This window comes from Procambarus clarkii, unplaced genomic scaffold, assembly GCF_040958095.1.
Source record: "Procambarus clarkii isolate CNS0578487 unplaced genomic scaffold, FALCON_Pclarkii_2.0 HiC_scaffold_180, whole genome shotgun sequence".
In the NCBI taxonomy this organism is placed as follows: domain Eukaryota; kingdom Metazoa; phylum Arthropoda; class Malacostraca; order Decapoda; family Cambaridae; genus Procambarus; species Procambarus clarkii.
Genome location: NW_027189213.1, coordinates 185,158 through 210,439, shown reverse-complemented (window position 1 = coordinate 210,439; position 25,282 = coordinate 185,158). Strand labels below are relative to the sequence as shown.

Sequence of the window (25,282 nt, the reverse complement as noted above, 5' to 3'; positions counted from 1 at the left end):
GCCAACGGCCATACCACGTTGAGAACACCGCTTCTCGTCCGATCAGCGAAGTTAAGCAACGTTGGGTTTGGTTAGTACTTGGATGGGTGACCGCCTGGGAACACCAAATGCTGTTGGCAATAATGTTTTTTGTTTTGTTTTGTTTTGTTTGTTTTTTTGTTTGAATGGCTGGCTGGCTGGCTGGCTGGCTCCACGGGAAATTCACGGAGTTGTGTGGAATAAGGCCTGGTAAAATGAATTAATATGTATGTCATGTTTAAAACAAACTCGCTTAATATAGTGTGTGAGGCTTTATACAAAAACAAACAACCAAAACAAAACATGTTGTATATATATATATATATATATATATATATATATATATATATATATATATATATATATATATATATATAGCTTAATCCGGGTTTGAACTCGCAACTCCAAGAATACGCATCACTTATATACACTTTACCACTGGACCACTGCAGGACACTTGATGCTGAGGTATCAATTTAATGACGTAAATGCCATTTCCACAAATAAATGATAATTTAAAAGTATTTGTATGTACAAATCTTTTCTGTTTAAAAGGCTACAATATCAGTTACTGATATAATTTGTGTTAATGTTTCTATACCCACAGGAAGGCATGTTTTTGCTTATATGTAAGGGGTACGGAGAAGGAATCCACAGACCATCATTCCCCTTCCCCCCCCCCCCCTCCCACCTACTACCACCACCACCACCACCACCACCACTACTCACCACCAATCACCACCAATCACCACCACCACCAATCACCACCAATCACCACCACCACACCTAACCGAAAACCCCCTAACACATCAACCCTCCCCCCAATCAACAGGCGAAATAATAACCCTCAAATGCCTGCCTGCCTGCCTGCCAGCCAGCCAATACTAACGGTCTTCTCAGAAAGAAAATCTCTTTGTATCTGTATTACTTGATGAAATGTATGATTCTAATAATGAAAATAAATTGTTATGTCGGTTGTATGAGCATAATGACCAATATGCACGTGATATGAATGAATTAAATAGTGTAGTTTTAAGTAATTAGGTTGTAGACACATTAAGCGGATATGATATTTGACGCGTCCAGAACTGGTGATTTTTGGTTTAGTTTTAAATGCACCACCACCACCACCACCACCATTGCTTCCCCAGAGCCTAATTAAGGACCGGTAAAAGGAGTCAATATGTATGTCATCTATAAAACCAAAGAATGAATAAAAACACACACACACACACCTACATAATAGTACTAGGAAGATTGTATGGCATAAAAAAAAAAAAAAAAGTACTCCCATTGGGTCGTTTGAACTCGCGACTTCCAAAACACCAGCCACACACCTTACCACCCAGCCACCATAGAGTTGGTATAATTGTGCAACTTTAGTTATAAAACTAAAGTTCTTATTGTCTCAAATCTTATTGTCTGTTCTATGAAAAGGCATGATGTAAATTATGTATTTTTTGAATGATTGAATTGTAGGCACATTAAGCGGATTCGATATTTGATATATCCAGAAAAGGTGATTTCTGTTCAGTTTTAAAATGCATCACCGTTAACGCTAAAGGACTGGTAAAACGACTCGATGTTTGTCATTTTTAAAATAAACACTAAAACTAGGCCCTTAACATATATAATGTTTGAATATAAATTGAATGCATATAAATACAAAGTGGGAGTGGCTGGCTGGCTGGCTGCCTGCCTGCCTGGCTGGCTGGCTGGCTGGCTGGCTGGTTGGCTGACTGGCTGGCTGCCTGGCTGCCTGCCTGCCTGCCTGCCTGCCTGCCTGCCTGCCTGCCTGGCTGGCTGCTGGCTGGCTGGCTGGCTGGCTGGCTGGCTGGCTGGCTGCCCGCCCGCCCGCCCGCCCGCCCGCCCGCCCGCCCGCCTGCTTGCCTTGCCTTGCCTTGCCTTGCCTTGCCTTGCCTTGGCTGTCCTGTCCTGTTATTGCCTTGCCTTGCCTTGCCTTGCCTTGCCTTGCCCTGCCCTGCCTTGGCTGCAGCTGGCTGGCTGGCCGTAAATCAACTCTTAACAACACCACACCACACCACACCATCACTCATCACCCATCACCCACCACCGGCCCCAGTCTCCCAGCCTCTCTTATATACCCGAGCAGGCCCTTTAAATTATTTGAATTGTTGCACTTCGGCCAATGGCACGATCGCTGCTGCTCAAACATATTCTGGTTCACAAGTATTATAATATATATATATTATATTATATATATATATATATATATATATATATATATATATATATATATATATATATATATATATATATATATATATATATATTCATGAAACACATTAAAACCTTGATCATTTATTCATTCGTTACGTCTAGTGAAGAATTGCTTTTGTTCATTTGTATGATTAAAAATTGATAGAATATGAATTCCTCGCTTAAAGTAAAATATAAAATATATATTGGATTTATATGATTGGTTAATATTCCAAGTGATGCTGAATATCCCCTATAATTTTGTTTTGTTTGTTTGTTTGTTATGTACACATTCCAAATGAAATCAATATAAATGTTATTATTAATGTTTGAAAGTTGATTGTCTACTTGAATCTCTCTATTAAAGTGTGTGTGGCTCCGGATGGAGCCTGGTTATGGTATTTGTCGTGGTGGGTGGCAGAAGTGCTTACTTCTTCTCTGTCTTCTTTGGCAAAAGAACTGCCTGAATGTTTGGAAGAACACCTCCCTGTGCAATGGTTACGCCAACAGAAGTTTGTTGAGTTCTTCGTCGTTGCGGATGGCCAACTGCAAGTGACGTGGGATGATACGGGTCTTCTTGTTGTCACGTGCGGCGTTACCGGCGAGCTCCAGAACTTCGGCAGCGAGGTATTCCATGACGGCTGCCAGGTAGACAGGAGCGCCAGCACCGACGCGTTCGGCGTAGTTGCCCTTACGCAGCAGACGGTGAATTCTGCCCACGGGGAACTGAAGTCCGGCCCTGCTGGAGCGAGACTTTGACTTGCCCTTCACTTTGCCTCCCTTGCCGCGTCCTGACATTGCTGCTGCTGTTGTGGGTTTGTGGTGGTTTTATGCCGCCCCGCAGATCGAGCTTCGTGTTATATACCCCGCTCAGGATCAAGGGAGCCCGCCACTGACCAATCAGCGCGCTCCGCCACGCGACCCGCTCTGAGCTGAGTCGCGAGCGGGATATAAAAGGAAAGCTCGCCTCGCGCAAAAGTTCATTATTGTATCGCAACGCCAGCCAGCACGAGCATCATCATGCCACCCAAGGCATCTGGAAAGGCTGCCAAGAAGGCCGGAAAGGCCCAGAAGGCCATTGCCAAGGGCGATAAGAAAAAGAAGCGCAGGAGGAAGGAGAGCTACAGCATCTACATCTACAAAGTGCTGAAGCAGGTCCACCCCGACACTGGTATCTCTTCCAAAGCCATGTCGATCATGAACTCGTTCGTGAACGACATCTTCGAGCGCATCGCCGCCGAGGCTTCTCGCCTGGCCCACTACAACAAGCGTTCCACCATTACCAGTCGGGAGATCCAGACGGCTGTAAGGCTCCTGTTGCCCGGAGAACTGGCCAAGCACGCCGTCTCTGAGGGCACTAAGGCCGTCACCAAGTACACCTCCTCCAAGTAAACGGCTTACTTACTGCCCTGTGGTGGTGGCTTGGCCTCAAACCAACAAACTCGGCTCCATTGGAGCCACACTTTAATTTCTAAAGAGATTGTGAGTGTTAGACACCAATACTATTATAACAAAAACCTCTGTCACTGAAAGCAAATAGCTATAAAATGAGAATATTTATGAAACTGTCTGTGTGTTTCTCTCTCTCAGTGTCTGTCTGTCTGTCTGTCTGTCTGTCTGTCTGTCTGTCTGCCTGCCTGCCTGCCTGTCTGTCTGTCTGTCTGTCTGTCTGTCTGTCTGTCTGTCTGTCTGTCTGTCTGTCTGTCTTGTCTGTCTTGTGTCTGTCTGTCTCTCTCTCTCTCTCTCTCTCTCTCTCTCTCTCTCTCTCTCTCTCTCTCTCTCTCTCTCTCTCTCTCTCTCTCTCTCTCTCAACACATATAAGCACTCGGTATCTTTTTTCTAGAGATTAGAGATTCATTGTTATGTTCCACATTAGGATTACTATGCAGGCCACCCTCTTAGGTTTGAAAATGTCAAGAAAACGGTTAATTTAAAATGTCATCTCCTAACTTAACAGATTAAGCCAGAGGACCGAAAACAGAATAAAACAGGACTGGACAGTATATGTCACTTATACAAGCTGCTTTTATTTCTAGTACAGTATGACAATTTTTATTTTGGGGGGGGGGGTGATCCTTGACAGTGCATAAGAGTGAAAAGCGACGGCGTTTTGTTTGTAAGAGAACAGGTTGTACTACAAATGACTTGATTTATTGATATCACATGTATGTATGACACCTAAATTATGCTAGGAATGTCTGAAATCTCCTTAGAAGGATATTTTGGCCCTGAGAAGGGCCGAGTTTGGTGTATACTAGGGTGGTCGATTTAGCTTATGCACGCTCTCCACGGATACGGCGAGCAAGCTGAATGTCCTTTGGCATGATGGTGACACGCTTGGCGTGGATGGCACAGAGGTTAGTGTCCTCGAAGAGACCGACCAGGTAAGCCTCGGATGCCTCCTGTAAAGCCATGACGGCAGACGACTGGAAGCGAAGATCGGTCTTGAAGTCCTGGGCAATCTCGCGCACCAGACGCTGGAAGGGAAGTTTCCTGATGAGCAACTCGGTGCTCTTCTGGTAACGACGGATCTCACGCAGGGCGACCGTTCCGGGCCTGTAACGGTGAGGCTTCTTCACACCCCCTGTGGCAGGAGCAGACTTGCGTGCTGCCTTGGTGGCCAGCTGCTTACGAGGAGCCTTGCCTCCCGTGGACTTGCGAGCAGTCTGCTTGGTGCGAGCCATGGTGAACAACTGTGGTTTGTGATGGCCGGCGCCGAAAAATTTTTGCTTATATACGCCGTCTCGAGGCGCTTGCTCGAGCGCCATTGGCTGCTCGACTCGCCTACGTCACCCCGTTGCCCCTCCCCTCCTTCCTCTGGCTGCAGCCAACAGGCGGCTCACCTCAATCACTATTATCGCTGATTTTGCTCTATTTTTTGGATTTGTGCAAAAGTCATTTCACAGGGACGTGAAACAGACGAGTAGGCAACTGCAGTTTTGAAAGCGTTGTGAGAAAGCCGTGTCTACTCGACCACAAGCGTAAAGTAAGGGCAGGCAGGAGTTGCAATGCTACTAGTACGTCCGCTTGATGGGATATAGTCGGGAAATCGTGCGGGCATTCGTCAATTCGATTCACACAACTTCAACACCATGACTGGACGCGGCAAGGGAGGCAAGGGACTCGGAAAGGGTGGCGCCAAGCGTCATCGTAAGGTGCTACGTGACAACATCCAGGGCATCACCAAGCCCGCTATTCGTCGCTTAGCTCGTCGTGGCGGCGTGAAGCGTATTTCGGGTCTCATCTACGAAGAGACCCGTGGCGTCCTGAAGGTGTTCCTCGAGAACGTCATCCGTGATGCTGTAACCTACACGGAACACGCCAAGAGGAAGACCGTCACTGCCATGGACGTGGTGTACGCTCTGAAGCGCCAGGGTCGTACCCTCTACGGATTCGGCGGATAAGAGCTTGGCTAATCCATCGATTCCACCCACCACCACCTCAAAACGGGACCTAATTAGGTCCCTATACTTTTTTACTGAAGGGCTTAATAGACGATAACATAAATTGTTTTGATATCAGCTAGCACATTGGGTCTTATGAAATCTATTTTTTATCCTCGCATGCTTAAAGGGACTCTGATTGGGGAGGGAGGGGGGGGGGGGAAGGTTTGTTACGTTATATACTAGCAGAGCAGGATCATTGGTGGGGGGGGGGGGTGAGGGGGAGAGAGAGAGAGAGAGAGATCTTTCCCAACTCTTCCTTTTTACATGAGTGAGCTACCCGTTTTATTCATTTTATCCTTCTCAGAGCTGTTTTGATAGTATCCAAATGATGGTAAATGAAAAGGGAGGACACGAATATCTACCCAGAATTCAGGACTGGCAATCGATATGCATGTTTGAGTGCGAATCTTTTTCTCTCTCAACTTAGGTATACGTTTATGTCGTACCTAAAAGCGAGAACCACACTATTGGGACAAGTATGCAAGGCCCAATTTTCCTAACAAGCACAGTTAATTTTGTTATTTTCGAACATTTCTTTCCAAATTGGTTTATCCAATTAACAGTATTATATTAAGATCATGAATTGCTGGGTTAGGTTAGGTTAGGTTAGGTTAGGTTAGGTTAGCTTAGCTTAGGTTTAGGTTAGGTTAGGTTAGGTTAGCTTAGCTTAGCTTGGGTTAGCTTAGGTTAGGTTAGGTTAGCTTAGCTTGGGTTAGCATAGGTTAGGTTAGGTTTGATTACATTTCTATGTTAGATTTAACTCAAATTCAAAACAATTGCAGTCATTCGGCTTGTTAGTCAACTTGCCTCTAATAGGGGCAATTTGTCTAACAAGACTATTTAGTTTTGTGTGCATATATATATATATATATATATATATATATATATATTATATATATATATATATATATATATATATATATATATATATATATATATATATATATATATTATAGCTTCAAGACTCCGAACCAATATAGAAGCATCAAGAGGAAGTGCTTGTGTTATGGGCCAATAGGCCTTCTGCAGTTACTTCCATTCTTATGTTTTTATTCCCATTGGTTCGTGTTTTATCTTGTGTAAATGTCAATCACCTCACCAAAAACTTTGGTACCATATCACCTCACCCATGTATGTGTATATATATATATATATATATATATATATATATACAGATAATATCTAATCCCCAAAAGTAATGATTTATTTGTCTACAAAACTAAACTCTTTTTGGAATCATATGAGGCCCCTCCACTGAGGGGGGAGGCCTGGATGTTTATTGTCATGTGTATTCATGCTGCTTGCATGTCGTCGTTTATTTTGCCTTTGTTGTTTTCTTGACAGCTTTCTTTGCCTTGGGTGGTTTGGGAGATTTTGAAGCTCTCTTTATTTTGGGCTTTTTGTTCCCAACAACAAGCTGCTGCTGCTGCTGCTTCTTTTTCAAGGCTGTAGGTGGTTTGTTGCTTGTGGCGGCTTTCTTGGGAGTTACCACGGCCTTCTTTGCTGCTGTAGATGGTTTCTTGGTTGTGGTGGCTTTCTTGGGAGTTAGAACGGCCCTCTCTCTGCTACGGCCAGCTTGAATGATCCACTAGCTCCACTTCCCTTGGTCTGAACAAGAATGCCGTCAGCCACTGCTTTCTTGAGAAATCTTCGGATGTAAATGGCGATCTTGGCAGCCTCGACTTTGTTGTTGGCAACAACGTACTTCTTGATTGCTTGTAGAGACGAGCCCTTACGGTCTTTGAGTGCTGCGACCGCGGCTAGAACCATTTGACTAGTTTTCGGGTGAGCAACCTGGACGCGAGGTTTCCTGGTGGTGGCCACCACAGCAGCAGCAGCCGCAGCCTTCTTGGTAGGCTTTGCTTCTACCATGATGATGATGAGATAACCAAGGTGATGAGAGACGCTCAGACAGTCACGGGGGAATGATGCTGCCGCCGCTTGAGCCGAACCTATTTATGTGCCGGCACGGTACAGAAGCTGCAACCTGGCAACTCGTCCACCAATCACGACGGTTGGTTTTACGGCTCCGAAACCTGGATCCCATATCTTCTCTAAAATAGAAGCATTTGTTCATGTTCTTTGTAAAAGTATCATAAAGCAGGACAGATGAGACAAATATCATAAAAACTGAAGAGCAGATGAGCACACACATGTATGTATTACAAAAGAAAATCCACAAATTCATTAGAAATTGGCAGGGTAGGCTGAGGAAGTAGGTAGATGTAAAATGTCTGTAAATGGCGAAAGAACATAAACCCAAGACTGAATAAACGATGTTAAATATCCATGCCAAGGAGACAAAAATATGTTAGGATACAATTACCATTAAGACACCACAAGAAGGTCCGTATCCTGCCGTGATGACTAAAAAGAGTTGGTTATTAGCCACAATGTGTAGGCAGTCTCATGCCAACGGCCATACCACGTTGAGAACACCGCTTCTCGTCCGATCAGCGAAGTTAAGCAACGTTGGGTTTGGTTAGTACTTGGATGGGTGACCGCCTGGGAACACCAAATGCTGTTGGCAATAATGTTTTTTGTTTTGTTTTGTTTTGTTTCGTTTGTTTTTGTTTGAATGGCTGGCTGGCTGGCTGGCTGGCTCCACGGGAAATTCACGGAGTTGTGTGGAATAAGGCCTGGTAAAATGAATTAATATGTATGTCATGTTTAAAACAAACTCGCTTAATATAGTGTGTGAGGCTTTATACAAAAACAAACAACCAAAACAAAACATGTTGTATATATATATATATATATATATATATATATATATATATATATATATATATATATATATATATATATATATAGCTTAATCCGGGTTTGAACTCGCAACTCCAAGAATACGCATCACTTATATACACTTTACCACTGGACCACTGCAGGACACTTGATGCTGAGGTATCAATTTAATGACGTAAATGCCATTTCCACAAATAAATGATAATTTAAAAGTATTTGTATGTACAAATCTTTTCTGTTTAAAAGGCTACAATATCAGTTACTGATATAATTTGTGTTAATGTTTCTATACCCACAGGAAGGCATGTTTTTGCTTATATGTAAGGGGTACGGAGAAGGAATCCACAGACCATCATTCCCCTTCCCCCCCCCCCCCCTCCCACCTACTACCACCACCACCACCACCACCACCACTACTCACCACCAATCACCACCAATCACCACCACCACCAATCACCACCAATCACCACCACCACACCTAACCGAAAACCCCCTAACACATCAACCCTCCCCCAATCAACAGGCGAAATAATAACCCTCAAATGCCTGCCTGCCTGCCTGCCAGCCAGCCAATACTAACGGTCTTCTCAGAAAGAAAATCTCTTTGTATCTGTATTACTTGATGAAATGTATGATTCTAATAATGAAAATAAATTGTTATGTCGGTTGTATGAGCATAATGACCAATATGCACGTGATATGAATGAATTAAATAGTGTAGTTTTAAGTAATTAGGTTGTAGACACATTAAGCGGATATGATATTTGACGCGTCCAGAACTGGTGATTTTTGGTTTAGTTTTAAATGCACCACCACCACCACCACCACCATTGCTTCCCCAGAGCCTAATTAAGGACCGGTAAAAGGAGTCAATATGTATGTCATCTATAAAACCAAAGAATGAATAAAAACACACACACACACACCTACATAATAGTACTAGGAAGATTGTATGGCATAAAAAAAAAAAAAAAGTACTCCCATTGGGTCGTTTGAACTCGCGACTTCCAAAACACCAGCCACACACCTTACCACCCAGCCACCATAGAGTTGGTATAATTGTGCAACTTTAGTTATAAAACTAAAGTTCTTATTGTCTCAAATCTTATTGTCTGTTCTATGAAAAGGCATGATGTAAATTATGTATTTTTTGAATGATTGAATTGTAGGCACATTAAGCGGATTCGATATTTGATATATCCAGAAAAGGTGATTTCTGTTCAGTTTTAAAATGCATCACCGTTAACGCTAAAGGACTGGTAAAACGACTCGATGTTTGTCATTTTTAAAATAAACACTAAAACTAGGCCCTTAACATATATAATGTTTGAATATAAATTGAATGCATATAAATACAAAGTGGGAGTGGCTGGCTGGCTGGCTGCCTGCCTGCCTGGCTGGCTGGCTGGCTGGCTGGTTGGCTGACTGGCTGGCTGCCTGGCTGCCTGCCTGCCTGCCTGCCTGCCTGCCTGCCTGCCTGCTGGCTGGCTGGCTGGCTGGCTGGCTGGCTGGCTGGCTGGCTGCCGCCCGCCCGCCCGCCCGCCCGCCCGCCCGCCCGCCTGCTTGCCTTGCCTTGCCTTGCCTTGCCTTGCCTTGCCTTGGCTGTCCTGTCCTGTTATTGCCTTGCCTTGCCTTGCCTTGCCTTGCCTTGCCCTGCCCTGCCTTGGCTGCAGCTGGCTGGCTGGCCGTAAATCAACTCTTAACAACACCACACCACACCACACCATCACTCATCACCCATCACCCACCACCGGCCCCAGTCTCCCAGCCTCTCTTATATACCCGAGCAGGCCCTTTAAATTATTTGAATTGTTGCACTTCGGCCAATGGCACGATCGCTGCTGCTCAAACATATTCTGGTTCACAAGTATTATAATATATTATATTATATTATATATATATATATATATATATATATATATATATATATATATATATATATATATATATATATATATATATATATATTTATTCATGAAACACATTAAAACCTTGATCATTTATTCATTCGTTACGTCTAGTGAAGAATTGCTTTTGTTCATTTGTATGATTAAAAATTGATAGAATATGAATTCCTCGCTTAAAGTAAAATATAAAATATATATTGGATTTATATGATTGGTTAATATTCCAAGTGATGCTGAATATCCCCTATAATTTTGTTTTGTTTGTTTGTTTGTTATGTACACATTCCAAATGAAATCAATATAAATGTTATTATTAATGTTTGAAAGTTGATTGTCTACTTGAATCTCTCTATTAAAGTGTGTGTGGCTCCGGATGGAGCCTGGTTATGGTATTTGTCGTGGTGGGTGGCAGAAGTGCTTACTTCTTCTCTGTCTTCTTTGGCAAAAGAACTGCCTGAATGTTTGGAAGAACACCTCCCTGTGCAATGGTTACGCCAGACAGAAGTTTGTTGAGTTCTTCGTCGTTGCGGATGGCCAACTGCAAGTGACGTGGGATGATACGGGTCTTCTTGTTGTCACGTGCGGCGTTACCGGCGAGCTCCAGAACTTCGGCAGCGAGGTATTCCATGACGGCTGCCAGGTAGACAGGAGCGCCAGCACCGACGCGTTCGGCGTAGTTGCCCTTACGCAGCAGACGGTGAATTCTGCCCACGGGGAACTGAAGTCCGGCCCTGCTGGAGCGAGACTTTGACTTGCCCTTCACTTTGCCTCCCTTGCCGCGTCCTGACATTGCTGCTGCTGTTGTGGGTTTGTGGTGGTTTTATGCCGCCCCGCAGATCGAGCTTCGTGTTATATACCCCGCTCAGGATCAAGGGAGCCCGCCACTGACCAATCAGCGCGCTCCGCCACGCGACCCGCTCTGAGCTGAGTCGCGAGCGGGATATAAAAGGAAAGCTCGCCTCGCGCAAAAGTTCATTATTGTATCGCAACGCCAGCCAGCACGAGCATCATCATGCCACCCAAGGCATCTGGAAAGGCTGCCAAGAAGGCCGGAAAGGCCCAGAAGGCCATTGCCAAGGGCGATAAGAAAAAGAAGCGCAGGAGGAAGGAGAGCTACAGCATCTACATCTACAAAGTGCTGAAGCAGGTCCACCCCGACACTGGTATCTCTTCCAAAGCCATGTCGATCATGAACTCGTTCGTGAACGACATCTTCGAGCGCATCGCCGCCGAGGCTTCTCGCCTGGCCCACTACAACAAGCGTTCCACCATTACCAGTCGGGAGATCCAGACGGCTGTAAGGCTCCTGTTGCCCGGAGAACTGGCCAAGCACGCCGTCTCTGAGGGCACTAAGGCCGTCACCAAGTACACCTCCTCCAAGTAAACGGCTTACTTACTGCCCTGTGGTGGTGGCTTGGCCTCAAACCAACAAACTCGGCTCCATTGGAGCCACACTTTAATTTCTAAAGAGATTGTGAGTGTTAGACACCAATACTATTATAACAAAAACCTCTGTCACTGAAAGCAAATAGCTATAAAATGAGAATATTTATGAAACTGTCTGTGTGTGTTTCTCTCTCTCAGTGTCTGTCTGTCTGTCTGTCTGTCTGTCTGTCTGTCTGTCTGCCTGCCTGCCTGCCTGTCTGTCTGTCGTCTGTCTGTCTGTCTGTCTGTCTGTCTGTCTGTCTGTCTGTCTGTCTTGTCTGTCTTGTCTGTCTGTCTGTGTGTCTCTCTCTCTCTCTCTCTCTCTCTCTCTCTCTCTCTCTCTCTCTCTCTCTCTCTCTCTCTCTCTCTCTCTCTCCTCTCTCAACACATATAAGCACTCGGTATCTTTTTTCTAGAGATTAGAGATTCATTGTTATGTTCCACATTAGGATTACTATGCAGGCCACCCTCTTAGGTTTGAAAATGTCAAGAAAACGGTTAATTTAAAATGTCATCTCCTAACTTAACAGATTAAGCCAGAGGACCGAAAACAGAATAAAACAGGACTGGACAGTATATGTCACTTATACAAGCTGCTTTTATTTCTAGTACAGTATGACAATTTTTATTTTGGGGGGGGGGGGTGATCCTTGACAGTGCATAAGAGTGAAAAGCGACGGCGTTTTGTTTGTAAGAGAACAGGTTGTACTACAAATGACTTGATTTATTGATATCACATGTATGTATGACACCTAAATTATGCTAGGAATGTCTGAAATCTCCTTAGAAGGATATTTTGGCCCTGAGAAGGGCCGAGTTTGGTGTATACTAGGGTGGTCGATTTAGCTTATGCACGCTCTCCACGGATACGGCGAGCAAGCTGAATGTCCTTTGGCATGATGGTGACACGCTTGGCGTGGATGGCACAGAGGTTAGTGTCCTCGAAGAGACCGACCAGGTAAGCCTCGGATGCCTCCTGTAAAGCCATGACGGCAGACGACTGGAAGCGAAGATCGGTCTTGAAGTCCTGGGCAATCTCGCGCACCAGACGCTGGAAGGGAAGTTTCCTGATGAGCAACTCGGTGCTCTTCTGGTAACGACGGATCTCACGCAGGGCGACCGTTCCGGGCCTGTAACGGTGAGGCTTCTTCACACCCCCTGTGGCAGGAGCAGACTTGCGTGCTGCCTTGGTGGCCAGCTGCTTACGAGGAGCCTTGCCTCCCGTGGACTTGCGAGCAGTCTGCTTGGTGCGAGCCATGGTGAACAACTGTGGTTTGTGATGGCCGGCGCCGAAAAATTTTTGCTTATATACGCCGTCTCGAGGCGCTTGCTCGAGCGCCATTGGCTGCTCGACTCGCCTACGTCACCCCGTTGCCCCTCCCCTCCTTCCTCTGGCTGCAGCCAACAGGCGGCTCACCTCAATCACTATTATCGCTGATTTTGCTCTATTTTTTGGATTTGTGCAAAAGTCATTTCACAGGGACGTGAAACAGACGAGTAGGCAACTGCAGTTTTGAAAGCGTTGTGAGAAAGCCGTGTCTACTCGACCACAAGCGTAAAGTAAGGGCAGGCAGGAGTTGCAATGCTACTAGTACGTCCGCTTGATGGGATATAGTCGGGAAATCGTGCGGGCATTCGTCAATTCGATTCACACAACTTCAACACCATGACTGGACGCGGCAAGGGAGGCAAGGGACTCGGAAAGGGTGGCGCCAAGCGTCATCGTAAGGTGCTACGTGACAACATCCAGGGCATCACCAAGCCCGCTATTCGTCGCTTAGCTCGTCGTGGCGGCGTGAAGCGTATTTCGGGTCTCATCTACGAAGAGACCCGTGGCGTCCTGAAGGTGTTCCTCGAGAACGTCATCCGTGATGCTGTAACCTACACGGAACACGCCAAGAGGAAGACCGTCACTGCCATGGACGTGGTGTACGCTCTGAAGCGCCAGGGTCGTACCCTCTACGGATTCGGCGGATAAGAGCTTGGCTAATCCATCGATTCCACCCACCACCACCTCAAAACGGGACCTAATTAGGTCCCTATACTTTTTTACTGAAGGGCTTAATAGACGATAACATAAATTGTTTTGATATCAGCTAGCACATTGGGTCTTATGAAATCTATTTTTTATCCTCGCATGCTTAAAGGGACTCTGATTGGGGAGGGAGGGGGGGGGGGAAGGTTTGTTACGTTATATACTAGCAGAGCAGGATCATTGGTGGGGGGGGGGTGAGGGGGAGAGAGAGAGAGAGAGAGATCTTTCCCAACTCTTCCTTTTTACATGAGTGAGCTACCCGTTTTATTCATTTTATCCTTCTCAGAGCTGTTTTGATAGTATCCAAATGATGGTAAATGAAAAGGGAGGACACGAATATCTACCCAGAATTCAGGACTGGCAATCGATATGCATGTTTGAGTGCGAATCTTTTTCTCTCTCAACTTAGGTATACGTTTATGTCGTACCTAAAAGCGAGAACCACACTATTGGGACAAGTATGCAAGGCCCAATTTTCCTAACAAGCACAGTTAATTTTGTTATTTTCGAACATTTCTTTCCAAATTGGTTTATCCAATTAACAGTATTATATTAAGATCATGAATTGCTGGGTTAGGTTAGGTTAGGTTAGGTTAGGTTAGGGCTTAGCTTAGGTTAGGTTAGGTTAGGTTAGGTTAGGTTAGCTTAGCTTAGCTTGGGTTAGCTTAGGTTAGGTTAGGTTAGCTTAGCTTGGGTTAGCATAGGTTAGGTTAGGTTTGATTACATTTCTATGTTAGATTTAACTCAAATTCAAAACAATTGCAGTCATTCGGCTTGTTAGTCAACTTGCCTCTAATAGGGGCAATTTGTCTAACAAGACTATTTAGTTTTGTGTGCATATATATATATATATATATATTATATATATATATATATATATATATATATATATATATATATATATATATATATATATATATATATATATATTATAGCTTCAAGACTCCGAACCAATATAGAAGCATCAAGAGGAAGTGCTTGTGTTATGGGCCAATAGGCCTTCTGCAGTTACTTCCATTCTTATGTTTTTATTCCCATTGGTTCGTGTTTTATCTTGTGTAAATGTCAATCACCTCACCAAAAACTTTGGTACCATATCACCTCACCCATGTATGTGTGTATATATATATATATATATATATATATATATATATATATATATATATATATATATATATATATATATATATATATATATATATATATATATATATATATATATAATATACAGAGTAAATCTACCCCAAAAGTAATGATTTATTTGTCTACAAAACTAAACTCTTTTTGGAATCATATGAGGCCCCTCCACTGAGGGGGGAGGCCTGGATGTTTATTGTCATGTGTATTCATGCTGCTTGCATGTCGTCGTTTATTTTGCCTTTGTTGTTTTCTTGACAGCTTTCTTTGCCTTGGGTGGTTTGGGAGATTTTGAAGCTCTCTTTATTTTGGGCTTTTTGTTCCCAACAACAAGCTGCTGCTGCTGCTGCTTCTTTTTCAAGGCTGTAGGTGGTTTGTTGCTTGTGGCGGCTTTCTTGGGAGTTACCACGGCCTTCTTTGCTGCTGTAGATGGTTTCTTGGTTGTGGTGGCTTTCTTGGGAGTTAGAACGGCCCTCTTCTCTGCTACGGCCAGCTTGAATGATCCACTAGCTCCACTTCCCTTGGTCTGAACAAGAATGCCGTCAGCCACTGCTTTCTTGAGAAATCTTCGGATGTAAATGGCGATCTTGGCAGCCTCGACTTTGTTGTTGGCAACAACGTACTTCTTGATTGCTTGTAGAGACGAGCCCTTACGGTCTTTGAGTGCTGCGACCGCGGCTAGAACCATTTGACTAGTTTTCGGGTGAGCAACCTGGACGCGAGGTTTCCTGGTGGTGGCCACCACAGCAGCAGCAGCCGCAGCCTTCTTGGTAGGCTTTGCTTCTACCATGATGATGATGAGATAACCAAGGTGATGAGAGACGCTCAGACAGTCACGGGGGAATGATGCTGCCGCCGCTTGAGCCGAACCTATTTATGTGCCGGCACGGTACAGAAGCTGCAACCTGGCAACTCGTCCACCAATCACGACGGTTGGTTTTACGGCTCCGAAACCTGGATCCCATATCTTCTCTAAAATAGAAGCATTTGTTCATGTTCTTTGTAAAAGTATCATAAAGCAGGACAGATGAGACAAATATCATAAAAACTGAAGAGCAGATGAGCACACACATGTATGTATTACAAAAGAAAATCCACAAATTCATTAGAAATTGGCAGGGTAGGCTGAGGAAGTAGGTAGATGTAAAATGTCTGTAAATGGCGAAAGAACATAAACCCAAGACTGAATAAACGATGTTAAATATCCATGCCAAGGAGACAAAAATATGTTAGGATACAATTACCATTAAGACACCACAAGAAGGTCCGTATCCTGCCGTGATGACTAAAAAGAGTTGGTTATTAGCCACAATGTGTAGGCAGTCTCATGCCAACGGCCATACCACGTTGAGAACACCGCTTCTCGTCCGATCAGCGAAGTTAAGCAACGTTGGGTTTGGTTAGTACTTGGATGGGTGACCGCCTGGGAACACCAAATGCTGTTGGCAATAATGTTTTTTGTTTTGTTTTGTTTTGTTTCGTTTGTTTTTGTTTGAATGGCTGGCTGGCTGGCTGGCTGGCTCCACGGGAAATTCACGGAGTTGTGTGGAATAAGGCCTGGTAAAATGAATTAATATGTATGTCATGTTTAAAACAAACTCGCTTAATATAGTGTGTGAGGCTTTATACAAAAACAAACAACCAAAACAAAACATGTTGATATATATATATATATATATATATATATATATATATATATATATATATATATATATATATATATATATATATAGCTTAATCCGGGTTTGAACTCGCAACTCCAAGAATACGCATCACTTATATACACTTTACCACTGGACCACTGCAGGACACTTGATGCTGAGGTATCAATTTAATGACGTAAATGCCATTTCCACAAATAAATGATAATTTAAAAGTATTTGTATGTACAAATCTTTTCTGTTTAAAAGGCTACAATATCAGTTACTGATATAATTTGTGTTAATGTTTCTATACCCACAGGAAGGCATGTTTTTGCTTATATGTAAGGGGTACGGAGAAGGAATCCACAGACCATCATTCCCCTTCCCCCCCCCCCCTCCCACCTACTACCACCACCACCACCACCACCACCACTACTCACCACCAATCACCACCAATCACCACCACCACCAATCACCACCAATCACCACCACCACACCTAACCGAAAACCCCCTAACACATCAACCCTCCCCCCAATCAACAGGCGAAATAATAACCCTCAAATGCCTGCCTGCCTGCCTGCCAGCCAGCCAATACTAACGGTCTTCTCAGAAAGAAAATCTCTTTGTATCTGTATTACTTGATGAAATGTATGATTCTAATAATGAAAATAAATTGTTATGTCGGTTGTATGAGCATAATGACCAATATGCACGTGATATGAATGAATTAAATAGTGTAGTTTTAAGTAATTAGGTTGTAGACACATTAAGCGGATATGATATTTGACGCGTCCAGAACTGGTGATTTTTGGTTTAGTTTTAAATGCACCACCACCACCACCACCATTGCTTCCCCAGAGCCTAATTAAGGACCGGTAAAAGGAGTCAATATGTATGTCATCTATAAAACCAAAGAATGAATAAAAACACACACACACACACCTACATAATAGTACTAGGAAGATTGTATGGCATAAAAAAAAAAAAAAAAGTACTCCCATTGGGTCGTTTGAACTCGCGACTTCCAAAACACCAGCCACACACCTTACCACCCAGCCACCATAGAGTTGGTATAATTGTGCAACTTTAGTTATAAAACTAAAGTTCTTATTGTCTCAAATCTTATTGTCTGTTCTATGAAAAGGCATGATGTAAATTATGTATTTTTTGAATGATTGAATTGTAGGCACATTAAGCGGATTCGATATTTGATATATCCAGAAAAGGTGATTTCTGTTCAGTTTTAAAATGCATCACCGTTAACGCTAAAGGACTGGTAAAACGACTCGATGTTTGTCATTTTTAAAATAAACACTAAAACTAGGCCCTTAACATATATAATGTTTGAATATAAATTGAATGCATATAAATACAAAGTGGGAGTGGCTGGCTGGCTGGCTGCCTGCTGCCTGGCTGGCTGGCTGGCTGGCTGGCTGGTTGGCTGACTGGCTGGCTGCCTGGCTGCCTGCCTGCCTGCCTGCCTGCCTGCCTGCCTGCCTGCCTGCCTGCTGGCTGGCTGGCTGCTGGCTGGCTGGCTGGCTGGCTGGCTGGCTGGCTGCCCGCCCGCCCGCCCGCCCGCCCGCCCGCCCGCCCGCCTGCTTGCCTTGCCTTGCCTTGCCTTGCCTTGCCTTGCCTTGGCTGTCCTGTCCTGTTATTGCCTTGCCTTGCCTTGCCTTGCCTTGCCTTGCCCTGCCCTGCCTTGGCTGCAGCTGGCTGGCTGGCCGTAAATCAACTCTTAACAACACCACACCACACCATCACTCATCACCCATCACCCACCACCGGCCCCAGTCTCCCAGCCTCTCTTATATACCCGAGCAGGCCCTTTAAATTATTTGAATTGTTGCACTTCGGCCAATGGCACGATCGCTGCTGCTCAAACATATTCTGGTTCACAAGTATTATAATATATTATATTATATTATATTATATATATATATATATATATATATATATATATATATATATATATATATATATATATATATATATTTATTCATGAAACACATTAAAACCTTGATCATTTATTCATTCGTTACGTCTAGTGAAGAATTGCTTTTGTTCATTTGTATGATTAAAAATTGATAGAATATGAATTCCTCGCTTAAAGTAAAATATAAAATATATATTGGATTTATATGATTGGTTAATATTCCAAGTGATGCTGAATATCCCCTATAATTTTGTTTTGTTTGTTTGTTTGTTATGTACACATTCCAAATGAAATCAATATAAATGTTATTATTAATGTTTGAAAGTTGATTGTCTACTTGAATCTCTCTATTAAAGTGTGTGTGGCTCCGGATGGAGCCTGGTTATGGTATTTGTCGTGGTGGGTGGCAGAAGTGCTTACTTCTTCTCTGTCTTCTTTGGCAAAAGAACTGCCTGAATGTTTGGAAGAACACCTCCCTGTGCAATGGTTACGCCAGACAGAAGTTTGTTGAGTTCTTCGTCGTTGCGGATGGCCAACTGCAAGTGACGTGGGATGATACGGGTCTTCTTGTTGTCACGTGCGGCGTTACCGGCGAGCTCCAGAACTTCGGCAGCGAGGTATTCCATGACGGCTGCCAGGTAGACAGGAGCGCCAGCACCGACGCGTTCGGCGTAGTTGCCCTTACGCAGCAGACGGTGAATTCTGCCCACGGGGAACTGAAGTCCGGCCCTGCTGGAGCGAGACTTTGACTTGCCCTTCACTTTGCCTCCCTTGCCGCGTCCTGACATTGCTGCTGCTGTTGTGGGTTTGTGGTGTTTTATGCCGCCCCGCAGATCGAGCTTCGTGTTATATACCCCGCTCAGGATCAAGGGAGCCCGCCACTGACCAATCAGCGCGCTCCGCCACGCGACCCGCTCTGAGCTGAGTCGCGAGCGGGATATAAAAGGAAAGCTCGCCTCGCGCAAAAGTTCATTATTGTATCGCAACGCCAGCCAGCACGAGCATCATCATGCCACCCAAGGCATCTGGAAAGGCTGCCAAGAAGGCCGGAAAGGCCCAGAAGGCCATTGCCAAGGGCGATAAGAAAAAGAAGCGCAGGAGGAAGGAGAGCTACAGCATCTACATCTACAAAGTGCTGAAGCAGGTCCACCCCGACACTGGTATCTCTTCCAAAGCCATGTCGATCATGAACTCGTTCGTGAACGACATCTTCGAGCGCATCGCCGCCGAGGCTTCTCGCCTGGCCCACTACAACAAGCGTTCCACCATTACCAGTCGGGAGATCCAGACGGCTGTAAGGCTCCTGTTGCCCGGAGAACTGGCCAAGCACGCCGTCTCTGAGGGCACTAAGGCCGTCACCAAGTACACCTCCTCCAAGTAAACGGCTTACTTACTGCCCTGTGGTGGTGGCTTGGCCTCAAACCAACAAACTCGGCTCCATTGGAGCCACACTTTAATTTCTAAAGAGATTGTGAGTGTTAGACACCAATACTATTATAACAAAAACCTCTGTCACTGAAAGCAAATAGCTATAAAATGAGAATATTTATGAAACTGTCTGTGTGTGTTTCTCTCTCTCAGTGTCTGTCTGTCTGTCTGTCTGTCTGTCTGTCTGTCTGTCTGCCTGCCTGCCTGCCTGTCTGTCTGTCTGTCTGTCTGTCTGTCTGTCTGTCTGTCTGTCTGTCTGTCTGTCTTGTCTGTCTTGTCTGTCTGTCTGTGTGTCTCTCTCTCTCTCTCTCTCTCTCTCTCTCTCTCTCTCTCTCTCTCTCTCTCTCTCTCTCTCTCTCTCTCTCTCTCTCTCTCTCTCAACACATATAAGCACTCGGTATCTTTTTTCTAGAGATTAGAGATTCATTGTTATGTTCCACATTAGGATTACTATGCAGGCCACCCTCTTAGGTTTGAAAATGTCAAGAAAACGGTTAATTTAAAATGTCATCTCCTAACTTAACAGATTAAGCCAGAGGACCGAAAACAGAATAAAACAGGACTGGACAGTATATGTCACTTATACAAGCTGCTTTTATTTCTAGTACAGTATGACAATTTTTATTTTGGGGGGGGGGGTGATCCTTGACAGTGCATAAGAGTGAAAAGCGACGGCGTTTTGTTTGTAAGAGAACAGGTTGTACTACAAATGACTTGATTTATTGATATCACATGTATGTATGACACCTAAATTATGCTAGGAATGTCTGAAATCTCCTTAGAAGGATATTTTGGCCCTGAGAAGGGCCGAGTTTGGTGTATACTAGGGTGGTCGATTTAGCTTATGCACGCTCTCCACGGATACGGCGAGCAAGCTGAATGTCCTTTGGCATGATGGTGACACGCTTGGCGTGGATGGCACAGAGGTTAGTGTCCTCGAAGAGACCGACCAGGTAAGCCTCGGATGCCTCCTGTAAAGCCATGACGGCAGACGACTGGAAGCGAAGATCGGTCTTGAAGTCCTGGGCAATCTCGCGCACCAGACGCTGGAAGGGAAGTTTCCTGATGAGCAACTCGGTGCTCTTCTGGTAACGACGGATCTCACGCAGGGCGACCGTTCCGGGCCTGTAACGGTGAGGCTTCTTCACACCCCCTGTGGCAGGAGCAGACTTGCGTGCTGCCTTGGTGGCCAGCTGCTTACGAGGAGCCTTGCCTCCCGTGGACTTGCGAGCAGTCTGCTTGGTGCGAGCCATGGTGAACAACTGTGGTTTGTGATGGCCGGCGCCGAAAAATTTTTGCTTATATACGCCGTCTCGAGGCGCTTGCTCGAGCGCCATTGGCTGCTCGACTCGCCTACGTCACCCCGTTGCCCCTCCCCTCCTTCCTCTGGCTGCAGCCAACAGGCGGCTCACCTCAATCACTATTATCGCTGATTTTGCTCTATTTTTTGGATTTGTGCAAAAGTCATTTCACAGGGACGTGAAACAGACGAGTAGGCAACTGCAGTTTTGAAAGCGTTGTGAGAAAGCCGTGTCTACTCGACCACAAGCGTAAAGTAAGGGCAGGCAGGAGTTGCAATGCTACTAGTACGTCCGCTTGATGGGATATAGTCGGGAAATCGTGCGGGCATTCGTCAATTCGATTCACACAACTTCAACACCATGACTGGACGCGGCAAGGGAGGCAAGGGACTCGGAAAGGGTGGCGCCAAGCGTCATCGTAAGGTGCTACGTGACAACATCCAGGGCATCACCAAGCCCGCTATTCGTCGCTTAGCTCGTCGTGGCGGCGTGAAGCGTATTTCGGGTCTCATCTACGAAGAGACCCGTGGCGTCCTGAAGGTGTTCCTCGAGAACGTCATCCGTGATGCTGTAACCTACACGGAACACGCCAAGAGGAAGACCGTCACTGCCATGGACGTGGTGTACGCTCTGAAGCGCCAGGGTCGTACCCTCTACGGATTCGGCGGATAAGAGCTTGGCTAATCCATCGATTCCACCCACCACCACCTCAAAACGGGACCTAATTAGGTCCCTATACTTTTTTACTGAAGGGCTTAATAGACGATAACATAAATTGTTTTGATATCAGCTAGCACATTGGGTCTTATGAAATCTATTTTTTATCCTCGCATGCTTAAAGGGACTCTGATTGGGGAGGGAGGGGGGGGGGGAAGGTTTGTTACGTTATATACTAGCAGAGCAGGATCATTGGTGGGGGGGGGGGGTGAGGGGGAGAGAGAGAGAGAGAGAGATCTTTCCCAACTCTTCCTTTTTACATGAGTGAGCTACCCGTTTTATTCATTTTATCCTTCTCAGAGCTGTTTTGATAGTATCCAAATGATGGTAAATGAAAAGGGAGGACACGAATATCTACCCAGAATTCAGGACTGGCAATCGATATGCATGTTTGAGTGCGAATCTTTTTCTCTCTCAACTTAGGTATACGTTTATGTCGTACCTAAAAGCGAGAACCACACTATTGGGACAAGTATGCAAGGCCCAATTTTCCTAACAAGCACAGTTAATTTTGTTATTTTCGAACATTTCTTTCCAAATTGGTTTATCCAATTAACAGTATTATATTAAGATCATGAATTGCTGGGTTAGGTTAGGTTAGGTTAGGTTAGGTTAGGTTAGCTTAGCTTAGGTTAGGTTAGGTTAGGTTAGGTTAGGTTAGCTTAGCTTAGCTTGGGTTAGCTTAGGTTAGGTTAGGTTAGCTTAGCTTGGGTTAGCATAGGTTAGGTTAGGTTTGATTACATTTCTATGTTAGATTTAACTCAAATTCAAAACAATTGCAGTCATTCGGCTTGTTAGTCAACTTGCCTCTAATAGGGGCAATTTGTCTAACAAGACTATTTAGTTTTGTGTGCATATATATATATATATATATATATATATATATATATATATATATATATATATATATATATATATATATATATATATATATATATATATATATATATATATATATATATATTATAGCTTCAAGACTCCGAACCAATATAGAAGCATCAAGAGGAAGTGCTTGTGTTATGGGCCAATAGGCCTTCTGCAGTTACTTCCATTCTTATGTTTTTATTCCCATTGGTTCGTGTTTTATCTTGTGTAAATGTCAATCACCTCACCAAAAACTTTGGTACCATATCACCTCACCCATGTATGTGTATATATATATATATATATATATATATATATATATATATATATATATATATATATATATATATATATATATATAATATACAGAGTAAATCTACCCCAAAAGTAATGATTTATTTGTCTACAAAACTAAACTCTTTTTGGAATCATATGAGGCCCCTCCACTGAGGGGGGAGGCCTGGATGTTTATTGTCATGTGTATTCATGCTGCTTGCATGTCGTCGTTTATTTTGCCTTTGTTGTTTTCTTGACAGCTTTCTTTGCCTTGGGTGGTTTGGGAGATTTTGAAGCTCTCTTTATTTTGGGCTTTTTGTTCCCAACAACAAGCTGCTGCTGCTGCTGCTTCTTTTTCAAGGCTGTAGGTGGTTTGTTGCTTGTGGCGGCTTTCTTGGGAGTTACCACGGCCTTCTTTGCTGCTGTAGATGGTTTCTTGGTTGTGGTGGCTTTCTTGGGAGTTAGAACGGCCCTCTTCTCTGCTACGGCCAGCTTGAATGATCCACTAGCTCCACTTCCCTTGGTCTGAACAAGAATGCCGTCAGCCACTGCTTTCTTGAGAAATCTTCGGATGTAAATGGCGATCTTGGCAGCCTCGACTTTGTTGTTGGCAACAACGTACTTCTTGATTGCTTGTAGAGACGAGCCCTTACGGTCTTTGAGTGCTGCGACCGCGGCTAGAACCATTTGACTAGTTTTCGGGTGAGCAACCTGGACGCGAGGTTTCCTGGTGGTGGCCACCACAGCAGCAGCAGCCGCAGCCTTCTTGGTAGGCTTTGCTTCTACCATGATGATGATGAGATAACCAAGGTGATGAGAGACGCTCAGACAGTCACGGGGGAATGATGCTGCCGCCGCTTGAGCCGAACCTATTTATGTGCCGGCACGGTACAGAAGCTGCAACCTGGCAACTCGTCCACCAATCACGACGGTTGGTTTTACGGCTCCGAAACCTGGATCCCATATCTTCTCTAAAATAGAAGCATTTGTTCATGTTCTTTGTAAAAGTATCATAAAGCAGGACAGATGAGACAAATATCATAAAAACTGAAGAGCAGATGAGCACACACATGTATGTATTACAAAAGAAAATCCACAAATTCATTAGAAATTGGCAGGGTAGGCTGAGGAAGTAGGTAGATGTAAAATGTCTGTAAATGGCGAAAGAACATAAACCCAAGACTGAATAAACGATGTTAAATATCCATGCCAAGGAGACAAAAATATGTTAGGATACAATTACCATTAAGACACCACAAGAAGGTCCGTATCCTGCCGTGATGACTAAAAAGAGTTGGTTATTAGCCACAATGTGTAGGCAGTCTCATGCCAACGGCCATACCACGTTGAGAACACCGCTTCTCGTCCGATCAGCGAAGTTAAGCAACGTTGGGTTTGGTTAGTACTTGGATGGGTGACCGCCTGGGAACACCAAATGCTGTTGGCAATAATGTTTTTTGTTTTGTTTTGTTTTGTTTCGTTTGTTTTTGTTTGAATGGCTGGCTGGCTGGCTGGCTGGCTCCACGGGAAATTCACGGAGTTGTGTGGAATAAGGCCTGGTAAAATGAATTAATATGTATGTCATGTTTAAAACAAACTCGCTTAATATAGTGTGTGAGGCTTTATACAAAAACAAACAACCAAAACAAAACATGTTGTATATTATATATATATATATATATATATATATATATATATATATATATATATATATATATATATATATAGCTTAATCCGGGTTTGAACTCGCAACTCCAAGAATACGCATCACTTATATACACTTTACCACTGGACCACTGCAGGACACTTGATGCTGAGGTATCAATTTAATGACGTAAATGCCATTTCCACAAATAAATGATAATTTAAAAGTATTTGTATGTACAAATCTTTTCTGTTTAAAAGGCTACAATATCAGTTACTGATATAATTTGTGTTAATGTTTCTATACCCACAGGAAGGCATGTTTTTGCTTATATGTAAGGGGTACGGAGAAGGAATCCACAGACCATCATTCCCCTTCCCCCCCCCCCCCTCCCACCTACTACCACCACCACCACCACCACCACCACTACTCACCACCAATCACCACCAATCACCACCACCACCAATCACCACCAATCACCACCACCACACCTAACCGAAAACCCCCTAACACATCAACCCTCCCCCCAATCAACAGGCGA

General features: G+C 44.2%; 4 non-coding genes across 4 annotated transcripts; all 4 read left to right on the top strand.

Annotated features, from left to right (window-relative positions):
• LOC138361100 (5S ribosomal RNA) lies at positions 1-119 on the top strand. Its single transcript, XR_011226784.1, has one exon. It is a non-coding gene; the product is annotated as a 5S ribosomal RNA (ribosomal RNA).
• A 7,976-nt stretch (positions 120-8,095) lies between these two features.
• On the top strand, positions 8,096-8,214 carry LOC138361099 (5S ribosomal RNA). Its single transcript, XR_011226783.1, has one exon. It is a non-coding gene; the product is annotated as a 5S ribosomal RNA (ribosomal RNA).
• Positions 8,215-16,262: 8,048 nt separating this feature from the next.
• LOC138361098 (5S ribosomal RNA) lies at positions 16,263-16,381 on the top strand. Its single transcript, XR_011226782.1, has one exon. It is a non-coding gene; the product is annotated as a 5S ribosomal RNA (ribosomal RNA).
• Positions 16,382-24,424: 8,043 nt separating this feature from the next.
• LOC138361097 (5S ribosomal RNA) lies at positions 24,425-24,543 on the top strand. The gene has a single exon (XR_011226781.1). It is a non-coding gene; the product is annotated as a 5S ribosomal RNA (ribosomal RNA).
• Positions 24,544-25,282: the final 739 nt, after the last annotated feature.